Consider the following 8,788-nt stretch of genomic DNA (forward strand, 5'->3'; position numbering starts at 1 on the left):
TTTTTTTTTTTTTTTTTTTTTTTTTTTTTTTTTAGGTTCCTGGTAAATATACCTGAAATCTGGCTCAAAGTCAAACCTGTCTTTGACAAGTATGTAAAAGAAAACCTGGTCTGAACCAGCTATGTACATATTATTATAAATGGAATATTATTTTCAGCTATGTTTACTTAAAACCTTTTTAATCATTCTTTATCACTTTTCCTCTAAAATAAGGGATGTTGAAGAAGTGAAAACAGTGAAAGGGTAGGTAAAGAGAAACCTGAAATATAAACTTAGAAAAATGTATATTGCCATAAATGGGTAATGACTGTTTGTTGTAGGTTCCGTCTCTTTGATTTCAACAAGGATGTAATGAAGTCATTTGAGGCAACAGACGGAGGCTTGATGGTGGAATTTGGGCAAATGGTATGAAAATCCTCCAAACTAACAGAGCATTGTGTTCACCTGTTGTATGTGTATGTTCTCTTATACGTTAAAGTATCTCACAAAAATGGTTTGTTTTGTTTTATTTAGTCTCTCAAGGAAACAAAATCAAGAACTAAAGGATCTTCTGAGGTAAGAGATGTTTTTGTTTTTTTTAATTTAATAAGTCCCTAAGGAGGCATATTACACACACACACATACACACACTAATTTGAGTAATTTTCATAATCTGGCTAGTCCAGTTGCCAGTGTTCTGAGTCTGATCTATTATTTGTGGGTAATAGCTATCACTGTGGTTCATTTGAGTACTAAAGCCATAGAAATGGCTTTGTAACCTTTTCCAGACTGACTGATTTCACTTCTCAGCCATTTCTTTAGATTGTGGCAGGCATATTTTTTTAACCGTGGGCATCAGGAGCTTGAGCCCTGGATTATAAAAAAAATATTATTTTTTTGAATAGCCACGGATCTCATAAAAGAATTGTTTATTGAAGTACGAGTGTATTCAGGCATTCGTTTGTCACAATTTGTCACTGGTGAAGTAACATCTGAAACACTCCCGTCTTTGTCTGATTAGCCAATCCTGATTAATTTCTGCAACAGATTCCCAAATCTGGCTTCTAAAGCATAATTTATGGTCCTCCAAATATTCGTCTGTGTACACATTTCGATTTGGACAGGGCGGAGAGAGGTTTTCACCCACCACAGACATGCTCCCGTGCAATCCTCCAAAATCCTAGCTGGAAGCAGATAATATAAGTGTCTGCTGAATGCTAATTGGTTGACGAGGGAGAGACGGTGTAGTTCACCGGGAATGCAAGGAACAAAAAAAAGTCAAACATAAAAATTACAACATGAAAAGTTGTGCAGTGTTTTTAACACTTCACTTTCACTTAAGCTCTTTGGATGTTGTAACTTTGCTCTATTCTACAGCTGGCTGACTGATCAAAAACACATGATTCAGCAGCTGTGTTGCAAAGCAGGTTGATCTAATGGTTGGTAACTATACTTGGAGGAATAAAAAAAACCCTCAAAGGTGTAGTATTTATAAAAACAAACTAATAACATTTTTGGAAAACTGAGAAAGGCACCGGGGAGGCCAGTGGAGGTGGACGAGTTGTCTGCTGTTGCTGCTGCAGCAGAGGCAGGGCATGGGATAGTCATCAAGTCAAGATGGTGAATCTGAGGCTCTCAGTATTTCTAAATTGCTTGTTACAAGTTAGGGCTGGCCTCTGAGCAGGAGATTCACACATTTAACTCTTTCACATGTCCTGTCTGTGATTTTAACCTAATAGAAAAACAAATTAATACCACAGTTACTCCGACCTTGAGGGGATAGTAAAAAAAAAATAAAAACACCCCAAAATTGATCACGTTATAAATATAAAAATATGCATACTTCTCAGATTGATTTCAGGCTTATTTTATACCTGAGTTGGGGTAGCAGGAAGGCACTCCACTGCCCGTCTACCTACAGAGAGTGTTTGCTGTCGATGGAGGCAGTGTACAAAATATGTAGTACAACCAGTCGGTGGGCCATTCTTGCTTGAGCCATTGTTGGTCCTTCAGCTAGATGCAGAGAAGAGCAAAGATCTAACATACAAACAACCAAAGCAAAACAAGTGTTGAAAACAATGAAAAGTGGGCACTGGAGCTTCTGTCTGTGATGAAAGCACATCTGCTGTGGGGGAAAACCCCTCTCCCCATATCTGTACAGAAATGCGTACATAGACACATAGGGCTGGGCCACATTATACCGTTCACGCTAATACTGGTACAATGTTAGGCAATGATAAGAAAATGAAATATTGCTATAGAATATGAGTAAAAAGCGCATGTGCAGTGCCTTTGTTTTCATACGCACATTGTGGAAAAAGCATGGTGGCGACGGAGAATGAGAAGGGCAAAAGCGGATCCTTCAGTGGATCTTCAGTGATGTGGAACTGGGTTGGTTTTCGTCCGTCACATACACACCAAAGCACTTTTGTAGAACATGCAAGCAGGCCGTCTTTATTACCGTATTTTTCCGACTGTATGGCGCTCTTAAAAGCATTTAAGTTTCTCAAAAATCGACAGTGCACCTTATAATCTTATATATAAATTCTGGTTGTGCTTACTGACTTCAAACCGATTTTATGTGGTACACTGCGCTCAAAAATCAGTCAAAAGATGTTTTAGTACAACTTTGGTAAGCTACGAAGCTGCACCGCTTGATGGATTGTCGGAGCATTGTGGCTACCGTAGTCAGGAGCCTCGTGGAGTAATACATACTGTGCTTCAGCATAATATTTACTGTATTGTGTGTGTATAAGGACCCCAAAATGGCACCTGTTAAGAAACATGCTTAAGAAGCGGATTTCAAACTCAAGGCTATCAGTTATGCAGTAGAACTTGGGAATAGAACAGCTGCCAGAGAATTCAGCATTAATGAATCAATGGTACAGAAGTGGAGGAAGTTGAGCAAAGTTTGACTTATCTGACTGTTTTGTTTTGCTTAACGCACCTTATAATCCCGTTCGCCTTATGGTCTGAAAAATACATATTTGACTTATTTATTTGGCACAGTTTCATGTTGCAAAGCACCTCTTTTTAACTTTAGTGGATATTATACATGGTTATGCTCAGGATATGTCAGCCCATTTCCACTGGAAATGCCTTTTGGTTAAACTGTCAGCAAGGAATTTGCATTTGCACTGTTAAATTTTTATATACTGTCGCTTTAATGCACATGAAAAACAGCTGCTAAATGATGGGGTTTTTTTTGCACTAATAAAGTTGTGGAGTTGTAAAGTATTTTGTCTCGCAGCAATTATATCGTGAGTTATATCGTTATCGCAAATTTTCAAATATATATTGTGATAAATATTTTTGGCCATATTCCCCTGCCATACAGACTCATTTGCAAGACCATAAATTTACACTTTAACAGTCTCTCTTTCTCTTCTCAAACTGTATGCACAGGCATATGAGACAGTGAGTAACAGTTGTAGCACGGGTATACTCCGTGGCCATTGATCTGAAACACTCAGGAACCCCAGTAAAAGCTCTTAGTTATTATGACCAAAAGCTTGTGCAAATATACTTCAATGCTAAAACCTAGTAAAATACAATTTGCTTGGGGGTCATTGCACCGAGTGCAGGGTATCTGATCACTCCTTAGGACCTGCCTTACTCTCTGCAGGTATTTGGCAGTTGCGGCTTTCTTAGCGGCCTCTTTTTGGTTCCCATTTGCCTGTGGGATTCCTCTTTGATTTACTAGTTGATCTACATCCCTACGCTTACCTATGCTTACCTATTGGCAGTGACCGAAAAAACAAGACCGTGGATATAAGTGGCCTTAGAGCCACTTATTAGAGCCACTACTCCTCATCTAAAGGAGCCATTTGAGGTGGCACAGACAATCTAGCTACTGTTGGGTTCATTTTATAAGAGAGAAGACTATGCTCAAAGTATATTTTATTAAATTTATTAAGCAGTTAAAGGTTTGAGTTAAAAACAACGCTGTCTCTTCCTTTGCCCAGGAGACCCAAACAACCAAAAAGCCGCACACCCAGGTAGTAAACACTTTTATTGTGTGTCTTAAAAACAGAATGTTAATGTGATTGGTGTCTGTGAAGGTTCTCAGTCATCCAGGTCATCGTAGTCTAAGGAGCTTAGAAAGAAAAGCGTCTGGACTTAGGTTGGTTGAAGACTTTTCCCCTCTCATCCGAGAAGCTTCTTCAGTTCTTGGGTCAAATGGTGGAGAATCCCAGATTTAAACCCTGTGGGGGTGTCCCCCCCAAAGAGGGACAAAGGACACCCTGGTGATCCTCTACCTAATCACATGAGCCAAGGTGTGAAAATGGGTGTAGGTAACAATCAGCCAAGGTTTTGGGTGAGCTCATTGTGAAACCTAGCCCCACCCTATCATGTGATTTCCTGAGGTCAGATCGCCCAGGGTGTGAGTGGGCGTTAAGGCGTCTGGGAAGGGATCTCAAAACTGGATTATAGATTGCAGACATTTGGTGTCTTAAGTCGCCGACAATGGCCAGCTGACCAGGGCTTTCCCTCAACTTTCCCTCAGGTCACCGTATGGCATGTATGGCTGTAATACCACTTCACCATGGGAACCATCTCTTGTCCTCTAGCTGAGTGAGAGAGAGCGAGACAGCTCAAAATCCCAAACACCATGATTTATGAGCATTTTTTGGTGTAGTGGTGTTGGTGCCAGATAAAAATAAATAAATTCTAGGAGTAGTGTTAGACACTATTCCTGTTTAATAGTTTATTATCATATTTTACTCATTAGCTTTCACTCATTAAATGGTGTTTCTAATAAGAAAGTTAACATAAACATTACTTACAAGCATTAACAGAAACAAGGTATCAACGTGACACACTAACTTCATTCCCTAAAACTGACCCATTCAAAGTTGACATCGAAGCTCCAGTGTGCTGGCATTTTAAATACTCATGCACTCCAGTAGTACTGTCATGGAAGGAAAGCTCTGTTTTATAGCCTCGTTTGAAATAGTGCATTGATAAAATGCTTTTCAGTGAATTAATAAATACATCTCAATAAATTGCAATCTGATATTTGTTGAATAATTGGTTCAGCCATTGTATAGAATAAGTTGATAAATACCAAATAATCACTTCAAAAATGAGAGATTTGGATAGTTTGATTGCCACATGTTTGCATGACTGACTTACTGGGTTATCTTTTTCTAATACTAAAATTCACCCAAAAAATTCAAGTGTGACAAATATGCAAAGATGTAGGTAAATAAACAGATCCACTGAGAATTCACTCACTCGACTTTTTTGTTATGTGTGTGTCTCTTTTCCCCCCCCTTAAATTCTGTTGTATGCCTGTTTAAAAAAAAAAAAAAAAAAAAAAAAAGGCTTAAAAAATTAAACGTGCGTGAGTGTGTGTATTTGTTCTTGAATGCACTTTACTTTCAAGTCCTTGGATTACTTTCTTTTTCTTCTTCATTAGAACCTTTTGACAGTCACTGAAGAGCTGCATACAATTAAGTTTATGACAGAGTTTCAGTACGTTGGACAAATGCTTAACATCGAGGTAAGTCAACTCCTTATTTTGAATCATGGTATCTGCTGGTGATCTTTAAAAAATAGTTGCTGTGATGGAGGGTTTGTACTTTTATTGACTGGTTACTTCCTCTGCTGTCGGTCCAGGCCAGCACCTTGCCTGTGGTCGTCATCTCCAGCACGAGTCAAGTCACCAATGCCTGGGCCTCCATCATGTGGTGGAACATGCTTTCCACCAGTGAACCTTGGGTAACATTTTGTCATAGCCAACAATCCCTAGTAACATCTGTTAAGTCAGGAAACTTCATTGTGGTTCTGTGACTTTTCCCTGTAGAACCTGTCGCTGTTCTTAAATCCTCCTCCTCTCACCTGGAAGCAGCTGTCAAAGGTGCTGAGCTGCCAGTTTTTGACTGTTGGCCAACGAGGGCTCGATGAAATGCAGCTATCCATGCTAAGAGACAAAATTGTGGGTAAGTAACTAAAATGTAATCCGTTTACTCAAAGTAGCTTTCATATGGGAGTTTTGTATGCATAATGATACAGAATGGGGAAGAAGGGTGATTTAACCCTTTAAAACTGGTCAGAGCGGGCACGCTCCGTTTTGCGTAACTATTTTTAAATCCCGGTAGCACTGCAACCACGTGAGCTAGCGCAGTAATTTTTTTTGCATATGAAACCGGAGGAGTTATACTTACATCTTATGCCATCAGCTTGTCCTAGGTCACAGGTTCCTTCCACATATAGCTTTGCAAAAACTGCATAAAAAGCACTTGCAGCAACAAAAACATAATATTCCAGAAATACGCTTTGCCGATCCGATCAGTTGTTCCTACGTCCATCAGCATGAACTATCGCATGTCCGCCATGATCTGCCCAAAACCGGAAGTGACGTCATTTTCGCGGAAATGTAGTTTTTTACCATCAAGGCCTCATGAGCTTATACTGGTGTTTTTAAAAGTTATGTTTGACTTTATGACTTTCTGTGTCGTTTCTGGGATGCTTAGGACTCAAATTCCACTGCTGGAAATAGTTTATTTTGATGCATATGCTGCTTTTTTGCCAATTTGCACTATAATATTTATTTTCGTTTTTCCTGCAGTGTATAAAAATTGGTGTATTTCAAAAATAAAACTATGAAGACACTCAAAATAAATTTCCTGTGGTGGGAAACTATTTTGTGCAACTTTTTTGTATTTACAGTTTTGAGGGATGAGCCTCTTAAATTTCTCTAACTAGAAATATATGTTAAAAAAACAAAAATGATTTTAAATTTTTTTGTAGTTTATTGCACTTTTTTGAAATTTATGGTAAATGGCCTGCATTTGTATAGCGCTTTACTCAGTCCCTAAGGACCCCAAAGCGCTTTACACTACATTCAGTCATCCACCCATTCACACACACATTCACACACTGGCAATGGCAAGCTACATTGTAGCCACAGCTGCCCTGGGGCGCACTGACAGAGGCGAGGCTGCCGGACACTGGCGCCACCGGGCCCTCTGACCACCACCAGTAGGCAAACATGGGGTTAGTATCTTGCCCAAGGATATTTGGCATGCAGCCAGGAGGCAGCCTGGGATCGAACCACCGACCTTCTGATTAGTGGCTGACCTGCTCTGCCACCTGAGCTACAGCCACCCAATTTATGTAATTACTATGCACTTAATGCATGCATATTATTAAATTTTAGGCTGTAATGGTTGTATTGATGTATAGCAACTTGAAATGCTCCCAAAAATGGCACTACAGCATGTAAAAATATAATATAAGCTCTGGCGGACTTGGTTCTATGGTAGGTCTTAAAGGGTTAAGTGACTTTGAATGTGGCATGGTTGTTGATGATCGATGCTGTTTTATGCAATAAAATATTCTCTCCTTTCCCCAACATAACCAACAGTTTAGAACATCACTGTGTTTTGTTTTGTTTTTTTAATAAAGGTCTTTTTATTGAAAGAGACTTTTATACAATCACAACAAATTAAACATGCAAGCAGAGGCGCATACTGCCTATAAACTGAAACCCCACCCTCCCATTTGCTAGAATTAAAGGGAAAAAAGGGGGGGAGGGGGTCAAATTAGGCAGAGTGACAAAAAATTTGACATTTATAGACGTTTACATGCACACAGTTGTACAGAGGCAGCTACTGTCCATCTTTCCATTTGTCAATTAATGTCAGAATTGGATGTAGATCCTTTGAGGAAGCATCTCATCTTTTCCAGTGTAAGATACTGCATAACTTCTGTGATCCATTGTGAGCATGAAGGGGGCGAAGAGTCTTTCCAATGCAACAGCACAAGTCTCCTAGCTAACAGAATACAAAAGGCTATCATTTTCAACTTTTGTTTGTTCAGATGCCTCCCCTGTGGGATGGTGCCAGATAGACCAGCAAAGGGACATGGATCAAATGGCTCTCCTACAATTTTAGAAAGCGTACAGAAAACTAATTGCCAAAACCGATGAAGCATTGAACCTGTCCAGAACATATGTAGAAGGGTGGCTGGAGCATGCTTACATTTATCACTGGTAGGATCCAGAGCTGATTTAAATCTGGACAATTTAGTCTTTGACCAGTGTAGACGATGTACAATTTTAAACCGAATAACAGTATGACGTTGTCAAATTGAAGATGAATAAATCAAATGTGACTTTAAAAATATCATCTAGCAGAGAGACAGGTGGACAAGAGGGGAAGCAATCCAAATGTGAGGATACAAAGTTTTGTAATTGTAAGTATTTGGGTATGGAAAACCTGTTTACCAGGTGCTCGAAAAAGGTAAATTTGTTGCTTATATAAAGGTCTTGTATTGACAGAATACCATTTTTACACCAAGCCTGAAAGCCTCCACCTGACAAGGAGGGGAGAAACATATGGTTTCTAATAATTGGTGCAAAAAGACAGACTATGTAGCCTGAAAGTTTTCCTAAACTGATTCCAAATCCAAATTGAGTTGATCACAACTGGGTTAGAAGTGTAGTGAGAGACTGGTCTGACTGAAGGGATCTTGGCACACAGCAATGCTCTCACCTGTCCACAGGATGAGCTCTCTAGGAAAAGCCAGCTTGGAACATCTAAGGCTACGTCCACACTAGCCCGGATAGATTTGAAAACGGCATTTTTGTCTGAAAACGCTCCGCGTCCACCCTATCGTTTTCTTTGCTCTTTGAAACGTCGCGGCAAAATGTTGAGGAAAAGCACCGGGTTTTTAAATGGACTAACAATGAGGTGGAGTTGTTGCTGCAAGTAACACAAAAGTACAAAGTTGCAAAAGCGAGTGAGAATTAAAGAATTTAAAGAAAAGCTATCTGGAGTATGTACAAGTCTTTTTGATATTA

The 8,788-nt window shown here is 39.5% G+C and overlaps 1 long non-coding RNA gene across 1 annotated transcript in view; it reads left to right on the forward strand.

The window, feature by feature from the left end:
• LOC102198448 (uncharacterized) overlaps positions 1-241 on the forward strand; it is a 2,266-nt gene extending 2,025 nt beyond the window's left edge. The window contains exons 4-5 of the long non-coding RNA XR_311829.1: positions 36-89; positions 214-241. This is a non-coding gene — a long non-coding RNA (uncharacterized LOC102198448). The remainder of the gene's footprint in view (positions 1-35; positions 90-213) is intronic.
• Positions 242-8,788: the final 8,547 nt, after the last annotated feature.

This window comes from Pundamilia nyererei, unplaced genomic scaffold (genome assembly GCF_000239375.1).
Source record: "Pundamilia nyererei isolate P.nyererei 1_Seehausen unplaced genomic scaffold, PunNye1.0 scaffold00071, whole genome shotgun sequence".
Taxonomy (NCBI): domain Eukaryota; kingdom Metazoa; phylum Chordata; class Actinopteri; order Cichliformes; family Cichlidae; genus Pundamilia; species Pundamilia nyererei.